The 10,399-nt window shown below is 38.3% G+C and overlaps 1 protein-coding gene across 1 annotated transcript in view; it reads right to left on the minus strand.

Annotated features, from left to right (window-relative positions):
- The window catches only part of LOC149784713 (uncharacterized), a 70,589-nt gene extending 60,409 nt beyond the window's left edge, over positions 1-10,180 (minus strand). The window contains exon 1 of the mRNA XM_089932741.1: positions 9,982-10,180. The gene's annotated coding sequence lies outside the window, so the exon portion shown is untranslated. The remainder of the gene's footprint in view (positions 1-9,981) is intronic.
- Positions 10,181-10,399: the final 219 nt, after the last annotated feature.

Raw genomic sequence — 10,399 nt, forward strand, 5'->3', positions numbered from 1 at the left:
TATCAGTGACGGATTTTCTCATTTCATCAACATCATAATCGGGAAATTTGAAATTTGGTAGCGTTTCCTCGGTTAATCCAAATACTCTCATGAATTTTTGTTTTTCTCCTGAATTTTTGATCAACTCGAATTTGCTAATAGGAAGAACATAATCGGCAATTGATATATCGTCGATTATCGCCCGAATGAACATACCATGATAATATTCAACATCATTCGTGAGTTGATTTAAAATCTTCACGCGTCCGATAATTTCGCTACATGAACCTGATTTATTTAAGATGCATTCATGAAAGGATTCTCGTAGTAAATTTAATTGTAATTTATGTTCTTGAATAAATTCGTCGAGGGTTCTTCTTACCAAGATACCGTCTATGGGGAATATTGTCCTGTTAATATTGGTAGCGTCGAAGATTTTCACACCGGGGGGAATTTTAGGAAGAGGCAACCACGAGAGAATTCTTTCGTCCCTAAAAGTAAAAGCGAACATTACCAGGTTAAATTTGTGGTTATTCATGAGGTTGATGGCGCTGTGGATCAAAGGCTTGTGTTTGATATCTCCGTACCATCCTTCGTCGGTGGTAAAATCTGATTTTTTTGGCTCCGGTAGTTCTGGAGGAGCTTCTTCGTTGCAACCTGGAATAATAAAATCAGATTTTTCTGGTTTTTCCAGAGGTGCGATTTCGGGCCAACCTAATATGGTCCTAATCGATGACTGGTAAATATCAACGATATATGGCGATTTTACTTCGATTATCGACCACAACGTTGGATCGTGCGAGGATATTTTTATTCCTGGAGTAGCATCGCCGGTTATATTTGATATTCTGCTGGTAAGTTCCTTATCTAGTTGCTCAATTTCGTAACTGCCTGTTGGTATGCCAACGACGATCCAATCGGGAGTTCCATCGGGACGGTTTTTATTGGCAAAAACAAACGAATTATTCGATGATAATCTACCAAATGATTTCGACCTAACATTGGGCCAACTATTATAGACGCGTAACTGTGACAGCGCAATTTCTTTAACGCTAATTGGTGTTGGAAAATCGATACTAAATTCTGGCCTGGTTGAGCTTGCCGATATCAGTGTCGTTATCGGCGGTGTCGTGTTTGTCACGATTTGAGTTAGTTCCGACGTTATTGATATTCATTTGTTCAATCTCGGAGTAGATATTTACCATCACAGAAAATTCTAGATCGGATATAACGCCGTCGTTGAGACTCTCAGAAAGCAGCGACGATAATTTCGAATACGCCTCGTTGACCTGGGATAATTTACTCGTGTATAGAGACAATTTCTCATTCGTGCACGAGGATATTTTTTTCGCGATGATATTGAGAACACCAGCGATTGTTGTTGTCGATGAGATTATTATCGTTGCAACGATCGGCGCGATTGTTGTTACCGCGGATAAGATTATTCCTGCACCGGCGACTATTGCACTTACCGCGTACACGGCAACATCGATGGTAACTAATCTACGCTGATATTTCTTTATTTTTACCTGATACTCGTTGAGGAGTTTTTTTAGCGAATCCTGCCATGAACGCGCCTGATTGTAACGTAATCCGATGCGGTCATTTATTAGTTAATTATCTCAACAATTATCCAACCGGTTGGACATTACCTATCTCAACAATTGTAGTTGATTCGAATTGACCAATATTATGCAATGTCGATAAAAATTCGAAAATTACAAAATAATTCACTGGTTCTGTGACGGATCTATCTGGTGGTTCCAGAATAAATATTTGGTCGCTATCTTCACTTAGCGAAATAATAAAAAATCCAGGGTAAAATTCATGGATTTTACCGCCACGTTCTATTATTATATTGAATTTTATCTCGGAGATTACATATATTCGATATATACCAGTAATTGGCACTTCAAAAATAAAACTATCAAACACGGGTGTCCAAATAAAATTCCGTGTCCTAAACACAAATGGTACATGGCAAGGAAGATTTTTTGTTACCACCTGATCTGGCACGTGAAAACGCGCCAATTTTGGAAGATTCATTGACGATATTTTTGTGTTAATATCGCTAATTTTTGTAGTTGCGTCAAGAAGTTTCGCACTTAAATCTCGAATTTCTCCGTCATACGACGATACATCAACCTTTTGAGGCGCCAAATCACGCGTCTTGGAAATTTCATCGTTGATTTTAGCAATATCCTCGTTGATTTTTTTTTGTTTTCTCGCTGAGATCGTCGTGCGATGTTTTATCGCTTTTCTGACTCATTACGATATTTATTTCGGTAATATCGGCGAGAATATTAGTAATATCCTCGTTGATTTTTCTTACTTTATCGCTAAGATCGTCATGCGATGCTTGATCAGCTTTTTTCTTTGCTAGTTCGTTTGCGGCGGAGGAAGTATCGCTGGATGTTTTTATATCATCCTCAAATTTTTTGCTAAATTTAGCTAAGGCATCGTCGAGTTTTTTAAGGTCGTTATTTAGCCTGTTAAGTCTTTTTGTCATTCTGTCCTGAAGATCGTCGTGTAATGTTTTATCGGCCTTTAGAAGCAACGTTGCTGATAGCTCGTTGTCCTTTTTTTCCACATCCGCGATATTAGCCTTCAGGGGTAACTTCGCTATAATATCAGCGATGGATTTTGATACCGAATCTGACAGGCTAGTAAATTGATTAATGCGATCGTTATATTCGTCTCGCTTGATTATATCAGTTATTTTCACGTTGCTTGTTTGTAATCTTCCTTCGCGGCTCTGAAAAACAGCAACTTCGCCAGGATCCACTTCTGACAGCGATAGAAGATTGTTAATATCATCCCTTGTGGCGAACTTTGATAGATCGACGTCAGTCACTTCTGCTTCCTTCTTCCTGTAGATAAATCTACCGTAAATATCAACCATGATATTTATCTACGGCGTATTTAAATACGATCCTATGATACGGGTCGGATGATTTTGAAATTGCATCAAGGACATTAATTGATTCAGGACCGCATATCGGTGGATCCATTAACGTCTGCGTCGGAAGTGTCGAATACCAATTGGAATATTTAACTTTGACACGTAATTGATAAATTCGTTTGGTGGCGCTAGTCCGTACGAGTCAAAGTAAACAACTTCGCGAGGATTAATCGCGTATGCGACCCAGTGTGTGCCAGGGCCGGTATTTGAATCGAGATTTATTATTCCTGTCTCGGTGGGGTTTGGTTTTTCTGGTAGTTGATCCCGCATAAATACGCCTCTGAAAAATTTTATTTTTTTATTCTTTGCTTCGTTGAATAAATCTAAATTTGAGGCTGGTAGGCTAATTTCAGACCGGATCCGTACGGGGGTCGTCTTAGATAAAGGCCGGATCCGTACATGGGAGGTCGTCTTAGATAGAGGCCGCTTCCCTTTTTTTTACCGTATCGCCCTCCCATTACTTTATGCGCTAATTTAGCACCTGCGGCTCCAACCGCACCTAACCCTAACGCTTTTGCACCTGCTATTAACGCGGGAATAGCGGCTAGCAGAGGGAAAATTCCGCCCGTTTTGACCATGTCTCTGATGGCACCTATACTAAGATTCACATGAACGCCGGAATTCGCTGATTTTGCTTTGGTGAATCGTTCACGTTGATTTTTAGTTAGCGACAGTTTGTTAGGTCCGCCCTGAATTTGATCATTTTTCAGGGTTAATTTCGTACCGCATCGCTTTGCTGTTGCTGTTTGGAGTTTTTTCATCTGACCCGGGGTCAGAGTTACGCTGACGTGTTCGTATGGCATATTAATAATCGTTTAATCTAAATTTAGAAAATCTAGGTTTTTGTTACATTTTCTCAACAGGAGCGTCGATAATTCTCATTCTACCGCTGATGCCTTCCAAGATCATTGTTCTATCGCTGAGAATCACCGCAACTGCTTTATATAAATTATTTCCCGTGAGAATTCTGGCTTTGAAATGGATATCAACAACAGATTGCTTTACCAAATCGAGATATTCCAGGGAAAAGTAATAGATAGGATAAAGTTTATTAAAATCCAGCTGTGATATTTGCAATCCGGTATCGATATTTTGATCGCGACCCATGAAACTTAACAAGCGATGATATGCGCGGGACGTAGAATAGTTGGGAAAATCAATCGATATTTCCTCGGATGGTTCTTGTTGTCCATTTACTCTCAGAGACACATTTGTTGCGTTGATATTATCAAATATCATGTGGCTGCGTATTTGATCATATCTTCGCATGTTCAAAAAAGCGATAAAGATATGCCTAGGTGCGGAGGTACCCTGCTGCGATGCAATACGCCAGGTAAAATCACCATCAATATTGGTATTTATGGAATCTGTTGTTGTTGTCAGCCATGACATGACAGATTTACCGCCTTGGTTCATGAATGATAATAATTTTTCTTCCTCGATTATTGATGGAGTTATCGTTGGCATCCACAAGGTAAATTTGAGTAAATTTACCCGACCGGTATTATTAGCGGCATCATTGGCATGTCGCAAACCAGTAGCGGCATCGATAGTAAATCCTCGCCAGATAGCATCGTCGCTATTTCCTTTTCTAACAAATGTTACGGTATGCTTTGCTCCGTATATAATTTTCCTGAAATGTCTGCAAAATCCAAATATGTGGGATAGCGGAATAGCACAAGAGAATCTTCTGCGATCTGTTATTAGCATAGATTTTCGCGTGGTAAATCCAATGTTGTAATTTTCATTGGGTTTAGTAACAATTGCTTCGACATCAGCGTCATTATTATTAGCGTGATTTCTCGGTCTCTTGATGATAAACGGATCACTTTCGGGATGATCGGAATTATCTTTGGCAAACATCATACCGGGACCAGCTGATCTGGTAAAATCATCCGAGTATCTAGCTAGGCCTATTATCGTTGTTGCTAAGTCAACATCATTGGTAATTGACTCAATCTCTCTTCCGTCGATCATATAAGTGGCGCTCTTGAATAATGCCATGATGCCGTTGTTAACAAATCCGACCTTAAAATCTGCTCCATAGATGGTATTATCTGTTTTAAGAATTTCCCCGGTAACTTCGATATATGCCTCAGATGGAAGAAAATATCTTGTTGTGTCGTGGACTTGAATTTCCAGGCGATTTTCAGTATTTGGCGTCACTGCGTCATACGAGAAATACTGGAAATCTCGCACGGATGTGTCTCTACCTACAGGCTCGTCCATGTCGAACACTTCATTTGACACTTGTGCGAACATTTATTAATAAGATTTTCATCTAAAACGAAGACCGCTACCTGAAATAAAACTTGTATTTGCGACTTCCCTTGCTAGATTTGCGTTAGCAACTTCCTGCGCCAGATCATTTATTTTTTTATTTGCTGCGTCGTTTATAGCTTTACTGACTTCGGGGGGCATTTCGCTGGTGCTAGGTAATTTGACGGGTTGTTTTTTACGCATTAAATTTGATATTTTACTTTTGACAGCATCGAAGCCTTTAGTTGCCAAATTGCCGATACCAGAGATGACAGTCTCGCCGATTTTTCCTATTGCCTTTGACGCGATTTGCTTAGCTGCGGGTCCTATTTTAGGGACTACCCGCGTGACGAAACTTTTAACGATGTCGCCGAATCCATTGCCGTGAATACATTTATATACAGGCAATCGAGAGTTAACTATGCGGACCTGTCTAGGTCTGCGCTGATGTTTGTGAACAATCATGTTATTTCAATTGTGTTGTTTTAATCGATGAGTTCGTCAATGAACTCCTTGTAAATGTAGGAGTTGATGACACCGCCGCGGAATAATCGCTGACAAATATCGGAGGCCTCGTTGATTATTTCACGAGAGTTATTTCCGGCTCGTTTTCCTCCGATTAATACTTCGAGGCGAGATACATCGTTGACAACGCTGTCAGGGCAAATGGTATATCCGCTTCCTATTTTGGGATCTTGTGGCGGTGGTGAAGGACTTGAGAAGGGCATGAGGGGAAAAGCCTCATGTTTCATGATACCATATTTTGATGGAGTATATGATGAGCGGGGGACAAAAACATCTGATTCCTCTATGCATCCAGGAGGTGATGGGCTTCTTATCCCTGCTAATTTTTTGTAGTCACTAACCTCCCCTAAAAATTTTAAATATTCGTGATCGTATATATTTATTGGCTTCCTTAAATTACCAAAATAAATTAACGCCGGCCAATCTCCTGGTGTGACTGATTTAATGTGATCTTCGTTTACATACATATTTAAATTCTCTGGAATATAATTCGCAGCGACAAATAATCTTTCGCCGTCATCTTTGAGTTCATCGATATTGTCTTCTCTCAAATAAAAATCGGCGGGTTTTCTATAATCAATCTTCTTTCTTGAAAAAGGGTCCATTTCTTCAGCAGTTAACATTCGAAGCCCCCTCGGCTCAGATGTTAGAATATCTTCTTCTTGTGGTTGAACTATTGGTTCCTGGTCGCTTTTATCTTTTTTCTTTTTTGATTTTCTCTCCTTTTTCTGAGGTTGAATCCCTTCCTTTGGTCTGGCCCCTAATTCCTGTGGTTGAATATCTTCTTCCTGTGGTTGAATATCTTCTTTTAATTTTGTTTCTCTCTTCCGTGAAGTTTTAGCCTTTTCTTCTTTCTCCTGTCGTCTTCTTTCTTTCGCTTGTTGCTTTTCTTCCTTCGCTCGTTGCTTTTCTTCTTTCGCTTGTTGCACATTATAGTTATGTGTATCCTTTGCGGCTGTTAAAAATCTTCTGTAAGATGGATCCGTTTCTCTTGACTGTGGGTTTCCCGTGTAAACTTTATATAACATACTATACCAATTTTTACGGTTTGTGTATCTTCCTTTTCCTTTATCAGTCAGATATTCTCCTCGACCATCAAAATAATTTTCCGCAAATTGACCAAATTGATCTATATTACTATACAGCGTAGAGAGCGGTTGTGATATTATTTTCCATCCCGCCTCGTTGAAATTTTCTCTTAAATTCTCAATATTAAACTTCCCTTTTCCTACTCTAGGTTTTCCTACTCCAGGTTTTCCTTTACTTATTTTAAAACCAATTGCAGGTTGTTGCCTGCGTTGTTGTGCTAGTATTGCTAATCGTTCCGGTAATACTCGTGATTGTTCCTCGGTACCTTTCAACATGGGAACAATTCCACTTTTCATGATATCCTTATCTCTTTTCTCACCATATACGACTCGCTCGGTTGTTTCAGTAACTGGCTTTAACCATTTTGACGATACCTCGGCAATACCGAATTCTGTATCTTCGTGTGTTCGGACATTTTTCTTAAATAATTGTTTTGCCGGGATAAGTTTCTTTAGTGCCGCTAATTGTTCTCGCGCTAATCTGGCAGAATGAGGCTCTCCAACTGTGCTAGTTTTCTGACTCATATTATTTTCAAGTATATTATTTTAATGCGACATAAAATTGGGAAAAGCAGCCCCCAAAGACAACAAAAAACATAACACAAAAAAATCTCGCTAAATTTTATTTTTCCTGTCTCGGATGCTATATTTACTAACACACCGGCGCGACCAACCGATGCACCTAGTCTGAAATGCACGAAAATTAGCTTCCGTAGAAGGCGTTATTTCTGCTTTCTGAGGCTTCTACGGAGAAGGTTCTCGTAGGAAGCTTTATTTTGGCGAAACGCAAAGGTCTGTACAACTTTCCTGCTGCTGAATCGATCAATACTTTCGACATAGCTTAACAAACGGCGGTGATTACTGTATATATATATATATATATATATATATATATATATATATATATATATATATATATATATATATATATATATATATATATAATCAATCTTTTCGATGACATGATTTGGACCATTTCACTTACAAGGTCGTTTTTTATTTATTTATAGCTACGATATAATCCTATACTTTGCAATGGAGCAATTAAACTATTGTCAATGACAAAAAGATGACAGTAGTTAAAATCTACAACCTAAGTAGAGCTATGATTTTTTCAGGGAGTTTTGCTAATGATAATGATATTAAGGCTATATCAGGTAAATTATATTGGTCTATTTACGCTAACCGTACTTTGTCGACCATGAAAGATAAAACGAGATTCTCGCGGTAATGAGTTTTCTTTTAAAACAAAAATTTTATGCCATATATAGATATTCTACGATACTTTATTCAATGAATACCATATTTATTACGATCTGTGTACGTTTCCAAATAAGGCAGCAATGTCCTTATATGGTACAGGAAAAACGAGGCTAAAACGGACGTAGTTATCAGTTGAACGAACATGGCAGACGATGGAAACAAAAATATAGAATAAAAGAAGGTAAACGATATTTTACACATATTTCTACAATGATATGCATCATTTCTGGCACTAAACAAGCGGACTATAGAATTGATTTCAGTATCTGTAAGGGACATTTTCTTCAAAATTCTTCAATAGTGGGCTGAAACGTACAGAGTGTTAGTACACCGTCCACGATGTATAGGTACTAATATTAGTACAATTCAGAAATAAGTTTGCCACAAATTAATTTAAATTTACGCAAGAGCCCTCAAAGCAGATCATTTATAACCATAAAAATATCCTTTAAAAAAAGCACATAATTATTTTCAACACATACTTTCAAGGGACAAGGCCGACAAGAGACGGGTGAAAAGGGGGGTATATCCCCGAGGCAATGGCCGAACAATATGTTTTAATTTATGAAAGATTTTTTTGTTTGAACAAGAACTAGGAGAGGCCCTGGTGTTCTTTTAGCCCAGAACCCGTGATCGCTCTCTGCGGCCCTGTCAAAGGAATATAAGAAGTTGCATTGCTAAATTGAACGGACTGCAGAACTTTAATGAGAAATAAATATATCATACTTGCCAGTAGCTTCCCATTGGTCGATGGTTCTCCCCGGTATATTTCCGGGTTCTTCCATTAGATATACTGATATACTGTTCGACATGTAAAAATACTGAGAGAGAGAGAGAGAGAGAGAGATTGTGTGTGTTATTCTCTTAACATGACGTTTTGGTACAGTGCGTACTAATCTATTGATATGAACATAAAAAACAGTTCGCCTTTTCCCTCATACCGTATCGATGATTTCAATGGACCCTTGCAACCCGCCAACTGCTTTTATAGAAAATTATCAGAGGAGCGAGGCGTTACCTAGATGGAACAAAACATGTCGGGTCAAGCAACTAATTACGCGTCACACAATATATAAACCAGACAAAATAACTCGAGAGATCCGATTTTCTCTGAAGCTTTGTAGCAGTTTGTACCTTTACGTCCGCACAATTTTATCCTACCACCGGTGGTAGTTGTTCTACCTGTCAAGACTCGTATATAGGCGTATTTTCTATTCTCTGCTATTTTATTTATAAACCGTAATTTATGTGTATCTTTGTACGAAGTGTTTTAATAGTACAAGAATCAGTGCCTGAATGGTATAAAGTATTTTAGGGTTTATAAGGAATGTTAAGACGGAAGGACATACAAAAAAAATTACATACCAAACATAGTTTTTTTCTTTTTCCGATTATCTTCAAAGGTTTCTACTAGGCCTGTTTCTAAACTTGCAGGTTCTATAGAAGGTATTCCGGAAAATTAAATAACTCTAACTTGGTTAACACATTAACTGATTTCAAGTTTATATCAGAAAGCAGAAAGCTATAGTTAGAAAACACATTTGTTTTTCTCGCCCAGATTCGTTCAGTATGCAAAGTTGGTTTTACCTTCTTTTCAGTTAAATCTCAAACAGAAACGTCACTATTATGAAATCGATCCGACACACCCACATTTTAAAACGAAACGTCACTATTATGAAATTGACCCGACACGCCCACATTTTAAACAAAGGTAGTTGACCAAGTGAAACTACATACTGCTCTTATGACAGTGCTATAATAAGACATTCTGTTATACAATATGCATCCAATACAACGGTGTGTGTGTGTGTGTGTGTGTGTGTGTGTGTGTGTGTGTGGGAGAGAGAGAGAGAGAGAGAGAAATTACCAAGGTATATGCCTATGAATATACAGAGTCCAACTTACTTGTTTAAGGAATACTTCTTGGTGTATCTTTATCAAAATGGATATCTAATCAATTCATTATTTGTACTGACTTCGATTTCCTTCGAACGCATGAACTCACTGGATGTCCCCAGCATGTCGTTGCCATCAACAAACCAGAAGAGTCCACTGTTATAAATCGGAAGGTAATTATGACGTTGATACAATCTTTCGGGTCATCCACAAGCTTTTCATATTAATTGCAATACCTCCAATACAAATTCTGTTGGGTTTAAATGTCATCTTTGCTTCAGCTGTTTGCATTGTAACACCAAAATCTGAAGAAATATTGCAGTATTCATTCATGCGATAACTCCCACTACCTGTCAATAGGCTCGTTAAACCTTGGAATACAAGTATGTTCTAAACAGTGAGACGTGATGCAGATCGATTTATATTT

Source organism: Sinohyriopsis cumingii, chromosome 14 (assembly GCF_028554795.1).
Source record: "Sinohyriopsis cumingii isolate HCF-2022 chromosome 14, ASM2855479v2, whole genome shotgun sequence".
NCBI classification, from domain to species: Eukaryota; Metazoa; Mollusca; class Bivalvia; order Unionida; family Unionidae; genus Sinohyriopsis; species Sinohyriopsis cumingii.